At 44.3% G+C, this 14,799-nt stretch overlaps 1 protein-coding gene across 2 annotated transcripts in view; it reads left to right on the top strand.

Moving 5' to 3' along the window:
- Nucleotides 1-14,799, top strand: part of Prkcb (protein kinase C beta) — a 344,023-nt gene that overhangs the window by 40,481 nt on the left and 288,743 nt on the right. The window lies entirely within an intron of this gene.

The following is a 14,799-nucleotide window of genomic DNA, read 5'->3' as shown; positions in this document are numbered from 1 at the left end:
GGATTCCTACTCAGTCGTTGTATCTAGGGACCCCAGGAACTTGGCTGTCTCTTGTTCTTGTGAGGTGTTCTAGCATCCCCTTGTCCATGGGACCATTCATTTCTTCAGCAAATATTAGTAATTGAATGTCTGTAATGGAGTAAGGGTTATGTGTCGGGGTCTCTGGGGTTGGGCAGACTTGGATTTGAATCTCAGGCCCATTAGATAGATGATCTTGGACAAGTCATGTAATTTCTCTGGACTTAAGCAGCCAATCAAAAACAACGCCTACCTTTCAGGAGTTATTGTGAAGATTGTGTGATACAGTACATGTGAAGAATGACTCCATGGAGTTGATAATAGAAATAAAACAACAGCAAAAAATAACAACAAGTGACTCTGTCCTTAGACCTTCTGTGTGCCAGGCGGGAACCCAGTGATCCCCAGCTTCCTTCACCTTTTCTCACTATTTCTTTTCCTTTTTCTTCTCTTTTCTCTTCCCTCTGTCACTCCATCCCTCCATCCCTCCATCCTTCCCTCCTGACCTCTCTCCCTTTCTTTACAGGGTTTTGCTGTATAGCCACCTAGTCTCAACATTTTCCATTGTCCCGCTGACTCTCATTTCTTTAGGAAAAGAATTTGCTGATTATTATTGTCATTACTAACTCAACCCACTTTGCATTTCTTATGCAACTGGGAGATTCTTTGTCCCCTCTGCAGCCCTTCAGGCCCATAGTTTCCATCCTACCCAGTCCTGCTAGTTGATGATATCTGCATTGGATATACTCTTAAAGGGAATGTGCGGTGAGAAATTTTGGACACCAGGAAGCTGGTGGGGAAAGAATTTCTGAATTTCTTTATAGAATCCTTTCCATCCTATGAGCTGGCATCATACTGACCTCAGAGCAATGTGGCACCAGTCTTGGTCTGTTTCTTTTTGGTTCTCTCCGGGGCATTAGCAGATCAGATGAGGAGGATGCTCACAGCGTTAATGATAGCTAACTTGATGGACTTCTGTGTACTGGAATTTTGCTAATCATATAGCTTCCATTTTCTTTTTCAAACCTCAAAGCAACCTTCTAAAGAACTGTGTGGTCACCATGTTCGTGTGACTGTGGAAACTGGTTCTAAGATGTTGATAGATCTGTGTAAGGTCACAGGGGCGGGACAAGAATTTAAGCCTCCCAGAAGTGTCCTTCACCAATAGTTCTGCTGTTTGAGAGCATTTGATTGGCTCTATGAGGGGATTTCCCTCTGGTTTGAAGATGGATTAAGATCTAGTCTCTCTCTCTCTCTCTCTCTCTCTCTCTCTCTCTCTCTCTCTCTCTCTCTCTGTGTGTGTGTGTGTACAGATCAGAGGACAACACATGAGAAGAGTTCATTTTTTTCATTACACTATGTAGGGGATTGAACTCAGATCATCTGATTTGACAGCAAGCACCATTACCTGCTGAGCCATCTTGCCTGTCCAAGGCCCACTCTTGATTGACAGGGACTTTTCTTTCTAGCTTCTGATAACTTAGGGAGATTGCCTGTGGCCTGAGACTTGGATTCGAATCCTAACATGTATGACTTTGGGCAAGGCCCTGCCTCTCATCTTCACCTCTTAAAGAGGGTTGGGATGTTCAGTATGTTCAGAATTAAGCAGTTCTTGACCTCAGCAGATGTTCACAAAGGGTTTCATCACCACAGTCACCATCTACCTCCTTTGGTGCCTTGTGTCCTATCTGATGCCATCCTATGCCCCTCTCTTCCCCCGCTGACTCTCTTTGCTTTTATGCACATCTGTCCACACATACCATAGCCTGGTGCAGTTTCCTACTCCACAACCAGAGCTTCACAAAAGGTAGTTTTCTCCTTGTCCTTGGGTCTGTGGAACCCCGGACATCCTTCTAACCTATTTTCTTTCCAAAGCCGGCTCTGGAAAGAGCCTTCAAGTCCCTTCACACCTTCAAGTCTCAAGGTGGTGTGTGTTCTTTCTATGTAGCGTCCAGGTAGAACCCTGTGTGAATCTCTAGTCGAAGGTGCCAGGCTCTACAGCTGCCCCACTTCCTTCTTCCCCTTCTCGCTCTCCAGTGAACATCCAAGAGTAGTTTATTAGGAAGTGTTCATTTACTTTCTCTTGAGACTTGATTCAAGTCTCAGCAATCAGAGAGTACCCGGGGTTTCTGTCCAAGGCTCCACTTGCCTTCCTAGGCCCAGCTCTCTCCTGTGCCCCTGGCTCCTACACTTGACCACAAGCATTAGATTTGCTTCACGTGCCTTCCCTTCCCCTAAAGCTGTTTCTCTTCCCATCTCCATTTTCCTAGCCTACCATGGCAAAGCCTAGCCGGAGAAGGCTCTGTGCCCTCGTCACCGGGCCAGCTCTCTTTCTGCGTTGAGCTGGCCTTCTGGGATAGGTCCTGTGTCTGAGTGCTTTTTCAGGTGCAGAGTTGCTGGGGTGCTTGATAAAGCAATAGAAGGTATAGCCTGGCTCGGCTGAGGGAAGGTCTGTGAACTCTCCTCCAGCGTCTCCGGGAGTGTGGAGATGATGGATTCCCATGAGCCAGAGCAGGGCCAGGCTGTGCAAGCAGGCTGCACTGGGGTAGAACACGCAGGGTCACCACTTTCCTTGCCTCCTTTCTGTGTTCTGTTTATCCAGGAAGCTGAATGCCGCCGCCGCCGATAGTCAGATAATAGCGTGGTGACCATTTCCCATTTTAAGCATGAGCTAGTGCCAAGGAAGAGGAAACCCTCAAACCCAGCTGCTTCTGACTCAGACGCCACCGGTTCTTTGCCGTAACCGCCACTTTGCCTTCTTCCAGCTCTAGTCTGCTTTTTCAGCCCCACCACCTGTCTGGGCTGTTCTGAGCTGGCTTGGGTTTGACTGTCTTTATCAATATGGAGTTACTTCTTCCCCACCTCAAGAAGGGGTTTTCTGTGTGGGACTGGGGAAGAGGCTTGAGGTTATTAGGTGACTGGGAAGGTCTTCCTGGAGCGTACTTCATGTCTGATGAAGGGACCTGGCCTTGTGCTTAGAAACTATGACAGCTTTTCTATACCAGGGGCCGTGGAGACTGTCTAAGGCTGAATGTGATCTCTGTAAGTATATGAGCCCCTTCTACTGACAGAGCGTGAGTCTGACTCTGGTTTCCTAATCAGTACCTTTGTTGCCACTCAAAATGGTGGGCATTCATCCATGTATCCATGAATGCATCTCTCCATCCATGCACCCTTCCTTCCTTCCTTCCTTCCTTCCTTCCTTCCTTCCATTCTCCCACTCACCACATTTAGCACACTATAATGATAAGCACAGATTCATGCATTAGCCTGCCTTGGTGTGATTCCCAGCTCTACCACTCACTGGAGTCTTTGTTAAGGTTAGAAGCCTTTCCCAGCCTCAGCTATAAAATAAGATGTCGGAAATAGTAACAGAGCATGCTTTATAGAATCTTGAGTTCTGTGTCCTCCAATTCTTTTCCTGTTGAGCACGTGTTAATAAATGTTATTTTTAGAAATAATAAGACATATAAACAAGAGACAGGGGGCTCTCCTGGACATTTTCCAAAGGCCTTTATCCAGTTTCCTATGTTGAGCAAATCTGAAAGTGATGTTAGGATTTGCAGTGGTTATTATGTTTTGATTGTGATTTTTGAATCAGAGTGATTCTATATAGCCCAGGATGACCTTGAATTTGAGGTCTTCCTGTCATAGTCTTCTAAGTATCGCAAGTGCAGGTGGGTATCACCACATCCAGCTGTTATAATTAAAACCATCTTTGTGAACTGGACAGATGGCTCTGTGGTTAAGAGCACTGGCTGCCCTTCCAGAGGACCTGGGTTCAATTCCCAGCACCTACATGTGGATTGCTACCATCTGTAACTCCAGCTCTAGGGCATCCAACACCCTCTTCTGGCTTCCATGGACACCAGGCATACATGTGGTATGCATACATACGCACAAGCTAAACACTCATGTACACAATTAAAAAAAAACTCTAGTTAGACAAAGAAGGACAAAGCAAGAGTTTTTAATTAAGAGACTCAGTCAGGGGCTGGAAAGATGGCTTAGTGGCTAAGAGCACTGGCTGCTCTTCCAGAGGACCTGGGTTCAATTCCAGCAACCATATGGTGGCTTACAACCATCCGCAACTCCAGTTTCTGGAGATCTGATGCCCTCTTTCAGCCTTCATGGGCATGAAGCATATAAGGGGTACATAGACATATGTGCAGGCTAAACACCCATACACATAAAATAAAAGGTGAGAGAGAGAGAGAGAGAGAGACAGAGACAGAGACAGAGACAGAGACAGAGACAGAGAGAGACAGACAGAGACAGAGACAACTGTAGTGATTTCAGCTCTAAATCCTAAAGGGCTGTGTTGCTAAGTATTTCATGAGGCTTTTGGTAGAAGAAGATGCTGTGTGTCTGCCTATCACAGTACCTAAGGAAGGGGATTTCACTGAAGACAGAGCAGAAAGTTTTCAGGCTTGGGCCAGAAGGACATTTGTTAGTGTTTAGCTTGGCTGGCAGCCTACAGCCCACCTTCTCAAGTAGTCAGAAGCCTTTTCAGTGTAATGTGTGAAAACTTGAAGCCCCCTGCCCACGGCCTCCCAGAGCTGTAGCCACCAACAGCTCAGAAGTGTGTACAAATTGGGAGATGGCTGCATCCCACATCTCCCCGTGACATTTGCCGAAACAAATGCCTGTTAATAAATGGCATGAATCCCTTGGTCTCAGTGATAAAGATGTACCTGTTATTGGAAGCCCTTGAGAGGAGACCTTTGTTGAAGGCCTTAGCACTCATTTTAATTGGTGGTAGACAGATGTGTTGGGAAAGCTCACACACCACCCCCCACCATTCATTTCAATAAGTGTGTTGTGAAATAACAACCCTTGCCCTTCTGTGCCTGGACTTTAAAGACTGATGACATGGTTGGTTTAAAGCTCTGTTGCTTCAGGATGCGATGTCAGCTGATGTGGATTAAATCGTTTTAAGGTCATGCGCTTTAACTCTTACTTCAGTGATTCTTAAACCTCACTGTGCAAAAGCCCTAGAGCTTTTATCTTGCGGGACTGAGCTTGCTCTTTCCAAGACAACATCATTTCTACTTCATATTAATCAGAAGTTAGAATGTACTGTGGCTTTGTGATATGATGTTTTTTTAAGTTAAGTGACTCACTTTTGTCTGGTCTTCATGTGAAAGTCTCATGTTAGTGAGGAGGCAGTCTCTGTGACTGCTTGGTTCTACATGCATTTCCTGGATGCCTGAGGTATGCACTCTTGAGCAGAAGAGGAAAAGGTTAGTTCTTATGAGTGCTTAACACAGTGCTTAACACAGAGATGTGTGGGACCCATTTTCTTGAGGAAGAAAGGGTGGTTCAGAGAGATGGAGAACATGTTGTAGCTTAATATCACGTTAGTGCCAGCACTAGACTCCTATTCATGTGCTCTGATCTCAGACCAGAATGTATCTCAGACCTAAGAGATACATACGGGCCTATGCTGTGACTGACTGGAATCAGCTCGATAACTCGGGGATGGATCAGTAAAGATCCTTTAGCAGGACTAGGAATCTGCAGTCTTTGCTCATGCAGTCTGGAGGATGAACTTGGAATGGCTTCTGTGCTTATTCTTGCAACACAGGGATGATATGATGGAGTGTGATGTGCTGTGGCATTGGATGCTCTTATCTTTTCACGTGGTATTCCTCCTTCTACCAAAATCCTTCCTCTTCTCAAAGGGATTCAGAGAATATCCAAACCATGAGAAAATAAAGGGAAAAGTCAGAAAGAAACACAAGAAGGAGAGGTTGGAGGAGCAGAAACGGAATGGAGGAGAGGATGGAGAAGCTAGGAAAGCTCGCTGGACTTGTGACTCCTGAATCAGCTGCATCACGGAGGACTTTCATGGATGTGGTGGCCTGTCCAGGCCTTCGCTCTTCCCTGTCATGCTGAAGTGTGCTAAATGCATCTTGTTCCACAGTGATGATGCTGGGGGGATTTTCTAACAGATGCACCTGGATCATCCTTTTTTTTTTTTGGTAATTTCTGAGCAATGGTCTCCAGTAAGCCCAGAATATTTCAGGTTCCACTTCCCAAGCAATTCAATTGACTCGTGATCAATGCCGAAAATATGAAGAGCATAGGCATGAAACCAAAGGAAAACTGTTACAGTGTAGTCTCATAATACTGCTTTATAGCCTTCTTTTTATAGTAAATGATATATTATTAACCCTGTCTCCCATAGCAAATCCTTCTCAGGATTGTATGTGTGCATCTGTATGTGGGTAGTGAAGGCATGTGTGTGAACCTGTGTACAGGCTCACTCAGGTCTGTTTATGCATGTATGCAGGACAGAGGCACTTTGGCTCTCTTTCTCTACTGTTTTCTTTCTCTTTTTTTTCAGTGAGGGTTTCTCACTGAACCTGGGTTGGCCAGCAAGTTCCAGGGATCTGTCTGTCTCCACCTGCAGCTCTGGGGTTACCGGCATATGCCAGTATGTGGTTGCTGGGAATCTGAATTCATATCCTCACTCTTGTATAGCAAGCACCGCCCCCCCCAAGCCATCTCCCCAGCCCTCTTAGAATGGTTAATAGATGTATAGACTTTCACCGAATGTGTAGACCAAAATTCACTCAAGCCGCTCCCATTTGTCTGTGTCTTATAGACGCCTATTTTGAATCTTTCTTAAGGGTCAGTTTTTGCTGTGTAGGAAACACCGACGTCTCAGTTGTGCCCTTGGCGGTTCTTTGTTCAGCTCTGCGGATCCGCATTGCAGATAAGGCTGCTCTTCTGGACAGGCCCTGCTGATGCATTTGCAGTCAGCTGGTGGATTGCCCATGGGGTGTCAGAGCACACAGAAGACAAGACCTGAGGCTTGAGCTCTGTTTAATTTGACTCACATTGAATTTGCTGCTTGCCCATTTTCCACAGCACATGATTGCGTCAGGTGTGGAGCCTGTTTGAGATGGTATCACTAAAGAGTCTGGCTTTTGGGAACATCAGTAGATTTGGACCGTTATTGCAGTCAATACACTAAAGTTGCTTATATTGGAATTGGGTCAAAGAGTGTGCCCCTTGTTAAGGTCTGTCTAATGCCTAGTTAAACTGCTCACCAGAGAAGTTGGGACTCATTTATATACTGAGTTAGAGCATAAACTCACCCCATCACCACCACCGCCAACCCCCGAGCACCCAGGGTCTTGCTATGCAGCCCAGCCTGGGACTCACTAAGTTGCTCAAGACAGCCTCAAACTTGCAGTTTTCCTGCCTCAGCCTCCTGAGTACTGGAATTATAAGTGTGTTCCTCCATACCTGGTTTTAAGTTCTCTCCATCACTAGGTAAAACAATTGCATTAATTTCCTCCCAGAAAATAACTATTGCTTTTGAAAAATACGTGCCTTTTGTGAGGGAAGCCATGTTGGATGCTCCCGTCTTGGGTGAAGGCACCTGCAGATGTGAGCCTGTTTACCAAAAAGAGCTGCACAGCCATCTGGCTGAGCCCAGCCAACTCACAGGACTGTGAAGAAAAAAAAACAAAACAACCATGAGATTGTTAAAAAACAAATAGAAAAACAAATGAGGGCCAGGAGAGATGGGCATCAGCAAACCCCCTGCTGTGCAGATCATAAGGACCTGAGTTTAGATCCCAGCACTCCCTCAGAAGAGGCAGGCATGGCTGTGCGGCCTGTGGTAGAGGGGTGGTGGTGATGTACAGGTTGCCAGATTCACTGGGCAGCTCTACCCCATCAATGAGGCCGCTGGCTTCAGTGAGAGATCCTTTCTCAAAAGGTAAGGTGACGAGTGATTAAGACACCTGATGTTGATCTCTGGCCTCTACCTGTGTGTACACCCGCACACACAAACATACACCACACACCCACACAAAGATAAAACCAAATAAACAGTGTGCTTGATATAAAAGCCTCCTTAGTGTCTTCCCTTAGTTCATGAAAGCACCATTTCTGTAATCACTGGGCCTCACACACTTAAGCACACACTCTACCACTGAACGACACCACAGCCACCAGCAGTAGTATATGTTTTGGGGTTAAATTTACTTATATCATATTTAGAAACTTTAAATCTATATTCATTCGTGGAATTTGTCTCCAGTTTCCTTTTGTTGTTGTTTGCTCTCTATGATAAATTTTTGCTATTTTCATCAACACATCTGGGGACACAGCTATATTTTCTTGGGTTTTAGTGCTTAGTAAGTCTAAATAGCAAAAGATGTGGAACGTATTTTAAAAGTTTTGGTGAATTTCCCATAGCACTCAAAGAAACTAACTGTTTCGACCCAGTGCCTTTCTCACCCAATGCCCTTTCAAGGATTAGTCATTTGACAAATTTCCCAGTGTAGTCCATGATCATTGTTGGGATGTCCCCCGAGACTATTCACTTAATTGAGTTTCTAGTTTATTACCGTAGGATTGTACACGATTCTGCGGACATTGGAAAGCCGCTTTGCCATCTGTGGGTCTGTCTCTTTTCTCATTCTTCATGAGAAGTTTCTATTTTTACTTTTGAATTTGTCCTTGATCAGCTTTGCCAAAGTGTTACTGTTTAAACCAACCCAAAGAACACTGTTTAAATGTACCCTCCAGTTCTCTCCTTCCCTGTGGATGCTTTACCTACATCCATGTATCTTGAGCCAAATATCTTTAAATACTTTTTATTATCTCCCCTGACTGGTCAAAGACTAGGTGGGACACTGGTCTCCTATAATGACCGCAAGTTTTAAAATTATCTTTGTATTTTTAAAGTCAAAGCTTGTTCTGTGTATTTTGAATGCATTTCAAAATTTCTCTCTATTTATTTAATTATTTATGTGTGTGTGAGTTGTGTGTGTGTGTGTGTGTGTGTGTGTGTGTGTGTGCGCACATGAGTATGTGTGTGCGTCCGTGTACCAGCGTGTGTTCCTGTGTCATGGTGCACGTATGGAGGTCAGAGAACAACTTGCAGGAATCGGTTCTCTCCTTCCACTCTGTGAGTCCCAGGGATGGAACTCAGGTCATCAGGCTGGGAGGCAAGTGCCTTGTTTCCTGAGTCATCCCACCAGTCATGGTTTTTGGTGTATTTTTATGCCGTTGGGGTTGAAGCACCGTAATTCCTCAGTCTTCGTTGTGAAACCAGATAGATATGAGCTCCATTCTCTGCAGCTTAGCAAACTATGAACCTGTTTTAGCTTCTCCTACATGCTTTCCTAAATGTTCCTTTTTTGATATTTAAAGTAAATGATATAATCGATGTAAAGTGCTTTTCAAAATGCCAGGCATACAGATTGCAAGTCACAACTGGCTTTGTTATATTATTGGTGTGCCTTTTGTGAATACAAAATACTTATTTTTGTCCTGTGCAATATTTTTACACGTTAACTATGGTATGATACTAATATTTCCATTCACAACAGTGTTTCTCATTTCTTTATTTTTATTTTGTGCCATTTTATTCTCAGCAAGTTTCTGTAAGCACTATATATTTGAATTCTTACTTTTTTCCTCCAAATTATGAATCATTGTCTTTTAATGGGATAATTTGATCCATTCATATTATTTTGCAAAGCACGACATTTGGCAAGGTTTTTCTTCTCCTCTCCCAAAAAATTCTTTTGATTTTTTAACATAAAATTTGGGGCCAAAATTTATGGAAAAAATAATATATTTATTTGCTCATAAATTGTTATTGTGCATGCATATTTTCCATATGCTTCTAGACATTTTGAGATGTGACTCCTAAGCCTTATTGATTTTATTATTCTCCTGTCTTCCGATCCGTTTATTGGAAATGAAAACATATTGTGTGAGTGTGTGTGTTGAGGAAAGTGTGTGAGAGGTTGCCTTTAGCCATCACTGAACCTGCATTGAGAGCATGAGACACACAAGAGGTTAAAAAGAGTATAAATTAAAACAAATGCAAGGAAAATAAGAAGAGACTTGGAGAAAGAATAGTGTCATGTGTGGGAGTGTCCACTTAACATTCATGGGGGCTCCCCATGAAGGTGATATTTCTGCTGCTACTCTTAAAGAGAGAAGGCATTGGTTGTGTGAAGAGAAGAGGGCCATTCTAGGCAGAAAGACCAGCATATGCAAATGTCCTCAGAGAGGAAATAGTCCTATTCTAATGTTATTTGCATATAAATTATTTTGCTGTATTCAGCAATTATTTTGAATTAAGAGAATGCATGGAAATACAGTGGGTCTTTTGTAGGAAAAACGAAATGAGTTGAAAAATGCCAGTGAAAGGTGCTTGGCAAGCTTCTCCTACCTCTGTTTATCCACTCACAGACCTATCTATCCACTAATCCTCCCTCCTTCTGTCTATCCACTCCCCACCTACCCACTCATCAATCCATCTGCCTACCCACCTGCTCATTCATCATTCATTCGTCCGTCCATCCAATGAACATTTTTAAATGCCTACTGTGTGCCACCCCCTGCACTGAGCATTGATAACAAAATAATACTTCTGAGGTGCAGAGCCTCGTGTCTAGAGGCTGAAGGGCCCTTGAGGATAAAGCTTGTTGCTTCTGATAGAGTGGGATGCACCGGGGAGTGGAGGAGGGAGGCACGTGTGATGTACTCTGCAGAGCCCTGAGCAGGGAGGGGGTGGCGGGAAGGAGCTGAGAGCATCTCTTGCCAGATGGCTTCATTCTTCCCCCTGAAGGAAGTGGAGACTTCATGCTGTGATGTGATACACAAGAACAGTGTTTCCTGTGGGCTTGCAAGGGCATTTTGAATCTAAAGACTACAGCTTGTTGATGTGTGAAGAAAAAAAAAAAAAAGGTCTTTTTTTTTTTCCTTTTTCAGACATTGTGAAGGGATAATCATACCAGTTTTATAGGCCCAGAAAATAGAATTGACAGTGGCCAGAGCTCTAACCAGGTGCTAAGCAGACACTGATGGCTTATTCAACTGTCACCTGGAAGCTGGTGTCCTTCTGTTTCTAGACTAACTGAGTTTTTGAAGCTAACCAGATTCTGATAATGGATCTTGTCTGATTTGACTCTAATCTTCAGGATCCTTACTGTTCTCAGCTGAGAAATGAGGAGAGGACTAGATCTTATATGTCTTTAAAATATAACTGTTAGCACACATGCCCTCCCTTTGTCCTGCATGCCTGCATGCATCCAACCATCTCTTCACCCAATATTTGACTGTCTGCTGTGTGCTCACCTAATGACCAGCAAATTAGAAATAGTCTCTACCACATAGAGTTCTCTCAGGAGGGAAGAAAAGAAAGCAAATACTTATGTAGATAATTGTATAATTACAGTTGCATCAAGGACAATACCTGGAAAGAATGTAGTGGGTAAGAATGTATATTAAAAGACCACAGAAATGTCTCAGCCATTAAGAACACCAGCTGCTCTTCCAGAGGACCTGGGTTCGATTCCCATGGTGACACATCAGCTGTGATGCCAGCCCTAAGGGCTCTGAAGCACTCTTCTGGCTTTCATCTGGCACTAGGTGTCCATGTAGATCATGGACATACATTCAGGCAAAACACCCATACACATAAAGTAAAATAACATTTAAAAAATGAAGACATATTAAGGCAATCTGTCTTAGTTGAAGATGAGAGAAGTCATTCCTGACAAAGTAAGATTTAAGCAAAAGTAGGAGAAGATTAACAAGAAAGCATTTCGGGCAGAGACCCTGAGACAGGAAGGAGCATGGCAACATCAAGACAGGAAAATGCATAGTAAAACAATGATACAAGCACTTAGTGAGGACCTCCTATCTACTAGGCACTGTGCAGCCCCTAACTGTGAGGTCTTGACAGAGTCTTAACTACCATGCTCTTTAATCTGTGCACCGTCAGGTCAGATGATAATGATTTTCTTGTCTTCGTTGGTTTCTGTAAGGATCTGTTTAGTTCATGACATGATGCCCAGGCCCTAGTAAGAGTTCAGAAGGGAAGCATTGCCCTTGCTTCCGTGAATGGCATTGGGCTAGGAGAAGCTCCTTTGGAGGCTCGGTGCTTGTCTTTGATTGTGTTGCTGACTTCTTTGTGGGGTCACTGAGAGCGTCTGCAGTAGTGGAAGTCTGCCACTGAATGTGGTCAACCATGTGAAACAACTGTTTGTCCATCTGCTTCCATGGGAAGAGGGAGTGGAAATGCCAGCCACAGCATGGCCTTCAAGCAGCAGGAGCTCTGGGCATTTGCTGTTGGCCTTTGCAGCACTGATTGGCATTACAGAGGGCATGGAAGGGCAAGGGCAATAATAATCAAAGGACTGGCTAGGGGAAACAGTACATCCCATTTCTCAGGTTTTAATAAGATGAGTACATTTTCTGTTCTTTGACTATTAGGAAGGCATCTCCCCTAACTCTACTGAGAATGGGTCAATTTTCCTACTAAAGATACTAAATGGCAATTTGCTAGAGTAGCCAAAATTATGAATATGAAAGGCATTTTTCAATGCTGTGACAAAATGCTTAAGAGATATCAACTCAAGGGAGGAAGATTTATTTCAGTTCATGGTTTCAGCCCGTAGTCACTGAGCTCTATTGTTTCTGGGCTGTGATGAGACTGGGCATCATGGCTGGCAGCATCTGACAAAGAGGCTGGCTATTTACCTCATGGCCGCCAGGAAGCAGAATGAGACATGCAGAGGAAGAGGCTGGAGATGAACTAGACCTTTCAGAGGTATGCTCTCCTATAACACACTTTACCCAACCAAGTTCCACCCTCCACGACTCCACCATCTCCTAATATTCATTCGATCGTGAATCCACCAATATCCAATCACTCATATCTCCAATATCGTGATCACTCATATCTCAAGAGCCCGTCAGCTTCAAGTTTTTCACATGTTAGCATTTGGGGAACACGCCATACCTAAATCATAACAATGGACGTGCCTTGTCAGTATCCAAAAAGCCATAATTTATAATAAGAAATTTGCATATTATTAAATATGGGGAGAAAGGGAAATAAAGAAGGCATGGCTATTGCTGCTTGGGACTCATATTCTAACTGAGATGGTTTGTGCCTCTAACATATTGCAATATTACTTGGTTTGTGATAACACAAGGGGGTGGGGATTGCTCCCAGAGTCTAGAGACACTGTAAACACATACAGTGCATAGGGCATCTCTACAACAAAGACTTGTTCAGTCCTGCTGCTATATATGAAAACTCCCTGAGCTAACTGTGTATAACTGCTTCAGTGAATTAGTTATGGGAGAGTGGGGTAGAAGTATCCATTCTTAGGTTGTGTGTGTGTGTGTGTGTGTGTGTGTGTGTGTGTGTGTGTCCTTGCATGATGTTGGGTGTTCTGCTCTATCACTCTCTACCTTATATCCTTGGGACATGGCCTCTCTCTAGGCTTTCAATTAGCAAGTCCCAGCGATCCTTCTGTCTCTGGACCCACAGAGCAGGGGTTGCAGGTGTGCATGTGGTTACCTTCAGCTTTTGTTTTGTTTTGTTTTTTTGTTTTGTTTTTCGAGACAGGGTTTCTCTGTGTAGCTTTGCGCCGTTCCTGGATCTGGCTCTGTAGACCAGGCTGGCCTCGAACTCACAGAGATCCGCCTGCCTCTGCCTCCCGAGTGCTGGGATTAAAGGCGTGTGCCACCACCGCCCGGCACCTTCAGCTTTTTATGTGTATGCTGGGGATTTGAACTCAGGTCTTCACGCTTGCACAGCAAGCCTTCTTATGCACTACACCACACCCCCTGCCTGATTATAACTTTAAAGAGGGAACTCTGTATGTGTATCCATGGGTTGATCTAAATTGTCATAGCCTCTTTTATCATCTTTTAAATCATTTATTAGTGATTCAAATAATAATCTATTAATTATCAGTTCCAATAGTTTGCTTTTGAATGTATCATACAAAATTTTAAGTCCTACAGGCCCAGGGGATATATGTTGTCCCAGACCTTCCATTCCCTGCTGTCCTACCAACAGCCGCTTAGGTATCCCTAGAGACATTTGTCATTCTGGTCTTCGTCAGCAGTACCCCATCCACCTCGCCCCTTACTTGAAGGTATGTTTTAGAGGCGTTTCCACAGGCAGCTCCTATAGAGATGTCTCGTTGGATTGAACAGTGGCCCCATGACCTTTCATGTGGATGTCCTGTTAACAAGCATTGGGTCATCTCTTGTCTTGTGCTACAACAATGAGGCCGTGACTCTCCTTGTATAGAGCCATGGACACCGTCTGCACATAGTCTGTAGCCTAAAGTCCTGTTGGTGGAATGGCTGGCAGTGTTCGAAAGGCACATCCAGGCCTGGGGTGATGGCTCAGCTGGTAAAGGGCTTACCTTGCAAGCATGACAACCTGAGTTTGGTCCCCAGAACCCACATAAAAAACCCCATAAAACCCCTGAAAACAAAAACAAACAAACAAAAAGCCCACCACCATCACCACCACCACAACCAAAAAACCTAATCATGGTGGTGGTTCTTGTATCTCAGGGCTAGGAGTTAGACAGGTAGATCCTTGGCATTCCCAGTCTGGCCTTATTAGTGAGTTCCAGGCCAGTGAGAGACCCTGTCTCAAAAGGCAGGTGAGTAGTGCCAATGAACAACACCTAAGGATGTTCTCTGTTCCCCACAAGCACATGTGCATGCGCGCGTACACACACACACACACACACACACACACACACACACACACACACACACGCACACACACACAGAGACAGAGAGAGACACGGCCCCATGTACTTGTACACACTCAGTCACATACACATGAACTTGTAACATGTGCGTAAGTACACCCACCCGTACTGGATCTACTCACCGAGCACCCTTCATCTGCTCCATTTTTAATCCCGTTTGACCCCCCCTCCTTTCTCCGTGAGTCACCTGATCTGAAAGAGTCACCTA

This window comes from Peromyscus californicus, unplaced genomic scaffold, assembly GCF_007827085.1.
Source record: "Peromyscus californicus insignis strain IS unplaced genomic scaffold, ASM782708v3 Scaffold_4__1_contigs__length_199733344, whole genome shotgun sequence".
Classification (NCBI taxonomy): Eukaryota; Metazoa; Chordata; class Mammalia; order Rodentia; family Cricetidae; genus Peromyscus; species Peromyscus californicus.
The sequence above is the reverse complement of the archived record's forward strand: the minus strand, read 5'-3'. Positions and strand labels throughout refer to the sequence as shown.